Source organism: Corvus brachyrhynchos, unplaced genomic scaffold, assembly GCF_000691975.1.
Source record: "Corvus brachyrhynchos isolate BGI_N302 unplaced genomic scaffold, ASM69197v1 scaffold848, whole genome shotgun sequence".
NCBI lineage: Eukaryota > Metazoa > Chordata > Aves > Passeriformes > Corvidae > Corvus > Corvus brachyrhynchos.
In genome coordinates this window covers 243,192-248,767 of record NW_008239444.1, presented here as the reverse complement: position 1 = coordinate 248,767, position 5,576 = coordinate 243,192, and the positions used below count along the sequence as shown (strand labels likewise).

General features: G+C 43.8%; 1 pseudogene; it reads right to left on the bottom strand.

Moving 5' to 3' along the window:
* Window positions 1-1,430: 1,430 nt before the first annotated feature.
* LOC108448412 lies at window positions 1,431-3,265 on the bottom strand (annotated as a pseudogene).
* Between the last annotated feature and the right edge of the window lie 2,311 nt (window positions 3,266-5,576).

The window sequence follows — 5,576 nt, the reverse complement described above, 5'->3', positions numbered from 1 at the left end:
CCAGGCTATATAGAAGTAGTAAGAGGCTGTTAGAGACTTGTGGCGAAGGAAAGCCTTTGTGTGCAGGCCAAAATAACTTATCCTTAAAAAGATTAATAACCCCATGTGATGGCCCATGTTTTGTAGTGTGAAGGAACTGTGAGATTTTTCATGGGAGAGATGTTTTACACACAGCAGATTGATTGTTTCTGGGCGGGTCTGCTGTTGGTGGCAGTTTGGGAACCACGTGCAACTGAAGGAAAACCCTTTTTTCCTTAAGCATAAGAGAGAGACTTTTCAAGAACTGGAACACTGACTAACATCCCATGTTCTGTTATCCCTTGTGTGAGCTAGGTAAAAGGAGAGAAGTGCTGGAAAGGGGGGGGGGATTTGCTTTAATTTTGTTTTGTTATTTTCTCTTTACTTTTAATTCTATTAGTAATAAAACTCTTTCATTGTACTGCAACTGTTTAAGGTTTGTGCCTGCTTTGCTTTTCTCCTAATTCTTATCTCACAGAAGGAAAATAAGTAAGTAATGAATATTTTGAACCAAAACCACTACATTTAATTGGTGTTTCCACCCGGTTTCGAACTCAACCCGCTACAGTGAACAAAGGAAAAAAAATCAGTACGAATTGCTTAACTCTAAACTAGGAAATTTCTGGATTAAATCCTAAAATAATGAAGTACTTGGTGAGATTGGAAGGATGTGTATATAAATTGCTGGAGTGGAATTCAGTATGATGTGTACTTTTAAGCTGAAATTGGAGTATCCTAGCAAGACGCCAGGGATTGAAGCTGTAAATAACAAAACAGTTCAAATGTCTTGATATTTATGTAGATCTAATCTCAGCTAATAACTGTACCCCATTTAGGGAACTGCTAGATTCAAACAAAAGTCATCCTCATTAACTGATGTTCTATTGTAGTGGAGATCACAGAATCACAGAATTAACTAGGTTGGAAAAGACCTTTGAGATCATCAAGTGCAACCTATGACCTAACACCACCTCATGAACTAAACCATGGCACTGAGTGCCATGTCCAGTCTTTTTTTAAACACCTCCAGGGATGGTGACTCCCTGAGCAGATGATTCCAGTGCCCAATCACTCTTTCAGTGAAGATTTTTTCCTAATGTCCAACCTAAACTTCCTCTGGCACAGCTTAAGACTGTGTCCTCTCATTCTGTCAGTGGTTGCTTGGGAGAAGTGACTGACCCCCACCTGGCTACAATCTCCTTTCAGGGAGTTGTAGAGAGTGATAAGATCTCCCTTGAGCCTCCTTTTTTCCAGGCTAAACAACCCCAGTTTCCTCAGCTGTTCTTCTAAGGGCTTGTGTTCCAGGCCCTTCACCAGCTTTGTTGCTCTCCTCTGGATGTGTTCAAGCATCTCAACATCCTTCCTAAATTGTGGGCCCAAAACTGGACACAGCACTCAAGGTGCGGCCTCACCAGTGCTGAGTACAGGGGAAGAATCACTGCCCTGGTCCTGCTGGCCACACTATTCCTGATAAAGTCCAGGATGCCATTGGCCTTCTTGGCCACCTGGGCACACTGCTGGCTCATGTCCAGCCTGCTGTCCATCAGTCCCCCAGGTCCCTCTCTACCTGGCCACTGTCCAGCCACTCTGTCCCCAGCCTGTAGAGCTGCAGGGGTTGTTGTGGACAAAGTGCAAGACTTGGCACTTGGACTTGTTAAACTTCATATTGTTGGACTCCACCCATCTATCCAGCCTGTCCAGGTCCCTCTGCAGAGCCCTCCTGCCCTCCAGCAGATGACACCAAGCTCCCAGCCTGGTGTCATCTGCAAATTTACTGATGGTGGACTCAATCCCCTCATCCAGATCATCAGTGAAGATATTAAACAGGACTGACCCCAACACAGATCCCTGGGGGACACCTCTAGTGATTGGCCACCAACTGGATGCAGCACCGTTCACCAGCACTCTCTGGGCCTGGCCATCCAGCCAGTTCCTGACCCAGCAAAGAGTGCTCCTGTCCAAGCTGTGAGCTGCCAGCTTTTCCAGGAGTATGCTGTGGGAGACCATGTCAAAGGCTTTGCTAAAGTCCAGGTAGACAACATCTACCTTTTACCTGGTCGTAAAAGGAGATCAGGTTGGTCATGCACAACCTGCCCCTCCTAAACCCATGCTGGCTGGATCTGATCCCCCAGCCACCCTGTAGGTGCCGTGTGATGGCACTCAGGACGATCTGTTCCATAACCTTGCGGGGCACTGAGGTCAGGCTGACAGGCCTGGAGTTTCCCAGATCCTCCTTCTGGCCCTTCTTACGGATGGCCATCACATTGGCCAGCTTCCAGTCATCTGGGACCTCCCCGCTGAGGCAGGACTTACGATAAGTGATGGAGAGCGGCTTGGCAAGCTCATCCACCAGCTCCCTCATCACCCTAGGATGGATCCCATCTGATCCCAGAGATTTGTGAGCACCTAAGTGGCTCAGCAGGTCTCTGACTGCTTCCTCCTGGATTACAGGGTGCTGTTCTGCTCCCGGACCCCATCTATCAGCCCAGGAGAACAGTTGTCCTGAGGACAACCTGTCTTTCCATTGAAAATAGAGTCAAAGAAAGTGTTAAGTACCTCTGCCTTTTCCTCATCTTTAGTTACTAAATTCCCTCCCTCATCTAACAGAGGATGGAGGTTGTCCTTGCCCTTCCTTTTGCCATTAATGTATTTATAAAAATATTTTTTATTATCCTTCACAGAAGTGGCCAGATTGAGTTCTAACTGGGCTTTTGCCTCTCTAATTTTTTTCCTACATGACCTAGCAACTCCCTTAAACATTTCCTGAAATACCTGACTCTTCTTCCAAAGGTGATACACCCTCTTTTTTCCCTTAGTTCCTTTAAAAGCTCCTTGCCCATGCAGGCCTGTCGTCTTCCTCATTGGCTCATCTTTCGGCACACAGGGACAGTCTGTTCCTGTGCCTTCAAGATTTATGTTTTGAATCATGCCCATCCTTCCTGGATTCCTTTGTTTTTAAGGGCTGCTTCCCAAGGAACTCCCTGAATAAGTCTCTTGAATAGGCCAAAGTCTGGCCTCTGGAAGTCCAGTGTGGAAGTTTTATTGATGCCCCTCCTTGTTTCAGCAAATATTGAAAATTCTATGATTTCATGGTCACTGTGCCCCAGATGGCCTCCAGCCACCACATCTCCCACCAGCCCTTCTCTGTTTGCAAACAGCAGGTCTAGCATAGTCCCTCCCCTGGTAGGCTCTCTCACCAGCTGTGTTAAGAAGTTGTCTTCCATACACTCTAAGAACCTTCTAGACTGCCTTTTCTCTGCTGTGTTGAGCTCCCAGCAGATACCTGGCAAGTTAAAGTCACCTACAAGAACAAGGGCTGGTGATCTTGAAACATCCTTCAGCTGCTTATAGAGTAAATCATCTACCTCTTCATCCTGGCTGGGTGGTCTATAACAGACTCCCACCGGGATGTTGGCCTTGTTGGCCTTCCCCCTGATTCTTACCCACAGGCACTCGACCTTAGCATCATTAATCTCAATTTCCATGGTGTTGAGAGCCTCCCTAATACACAGAGCCACCCCTCCACCTCTTCTCCCTCTCCTGTCTCTTCTGAAGAGCTTGTAGCCATCCACTGCAGCACTCAATTTATGTGAGTCATCCCACCACATTTCTGTGGTGGCAACTATGTCACAGTTTTCTTGCTGTACCACAGCTTCCAACTCGTCTTGTTTGTTACCCATGCTGCGCGCATTAGTGTACATGCACTTCAGCTGGGCTGCTGATTTCACCCCTGACTCTGGCTTACCACCCTTGGGCTTATTTCTGGGGAGCCTAGTTGCATCTGCTTCCCCCTTCGAACCGAGTTTAAAGCCCTCTCAATCAGCTCCAAATCATGGGCTAGAATTCTTTTGCCCTTGAGATGAGATAAAGAGTAGAGAAAAATGAAGATTAAGTCAGCTTTAAGGAAAAAAAAAAGGAGCTGAAAAATACCCAGAAAGATTTTTCTTTCAGAGAGAAATGCAATTCCTTCTACTTCTTCCAGGGGAAATGGGCAGACAGGGTGCCATACAGCAGGAGACAAGGAAGGTGCTTGCCCAGGATTCTCATGCTCGCCCAGGGTGAGCATGAGAATCCTACAAACAAAAAAAGGTGGAGAGTAAAATGTCTTAACTTAATCCATGTGCCAAGTCAGTATTGGAGCCAGGATTAATGTTCTGGATTTAAAACAAAACCATCCTCCCGCAGTTCGCGTACAAACCCCAAAGATTCAGTAATTGTTAATAAGGAAATTCCTTTCCCTGGCTCATCCCATGATACCCTGCATTTGTTAAAGTCCTGGCAGGCACTGAGCGCATAAGTTCTCGAGGAGCAGGGGGCAAAAAACAAGCTGAAGGTCATATTTTTCCTGTCACAAATAACAGTGGTGTGGCTTTGGGTAACTGGATCCTGAAGACCTGTGAGTCCCTAAACATATCTACAAAAATACACCTTCGTAATTGTGTGACTGCATTTCTTTTCCAATTACGGTCTGCAGCATCATCTGACTCTGTTTCAAAGCCCTCTCTCTCATTTTTTCTGCAATGCATCATGATGAGTGTCTGATGAATATTAGCAAAATATAATTTAGAGTTAGGAAAGATTGCTATATACTGTGTTTTGTGATGGTCTTTCCTCCTTGAAATATTTTGTGTCACAAACTGATTTTTGCCTGATGCAGAGTTACAGAAGAGAAGTACCTTTTGTTTTAACACATTTACTAGAGAAACAATTCCCAACTGAACTGGCGTTATAAATGCTTTTAGCACTATTTTTCTTCTTTTAAACTTATGGCCTAAGTTAAGCAATGCAGACACTGTTTATTCTGAGTATTAATTATGTGTTCTTTGTGTAGGGCTTTGTTTTACTCTTTTTGTATGAAAAACAGCAGGCTGCTGTATTGCAATCTAGAAAAAAAGGAGAACCTAAAATAACATTTAGTGATGTGCCTTTCTATGCCAGGTTCTTCTCAGGTAAAAGGCTGGTGAAGATCAAACCTGTTGTTTTTCTGAAAATTTTAAGGAATATAAAAGCATCATTTGATTGAATATATATCACCAGAGTGTAACTGCTTTTCAAGTGCTCATCTTCTTAAAAAATAAAGACTTTCTCTGTTGTTTTTTTTTCTTGTGGAAATTAAGGTTTAAAAGAAAGTTTGAAGTACAGGTAGCACTTAAAGTTTTGTGTTAATTTAACTGTTTTAAGCCATTGTTGAATTTTCCCTAGACCTGTTGACAGCTGGGTGAGTGTTTGAGGTAAACACATAAATTATCTTCACTCTGCAGCAAGTCTTAAGTACGAAAAATACACAAACATTATGTAGAGAATAAAATATATTATACATTTATCAGTATATGGTTAGACCCAATCTGGGGAGCAGGGGGAAAATGGAGTTTAACAGCCTATTTTTATTAATCCAAAGTTCAACAATATATTTTTATTCATCTAAAGTCAGTGAGTGGTGTTTGAAGGCAGAGCTATAAATCCTGAACTTTCCCTGGGTAAAACCATGTCTGTCTGCGACATAATATACTAAAATATCTTGGTCCTTACCAAAGGCCTAAAACCCATTCAACCCTAAA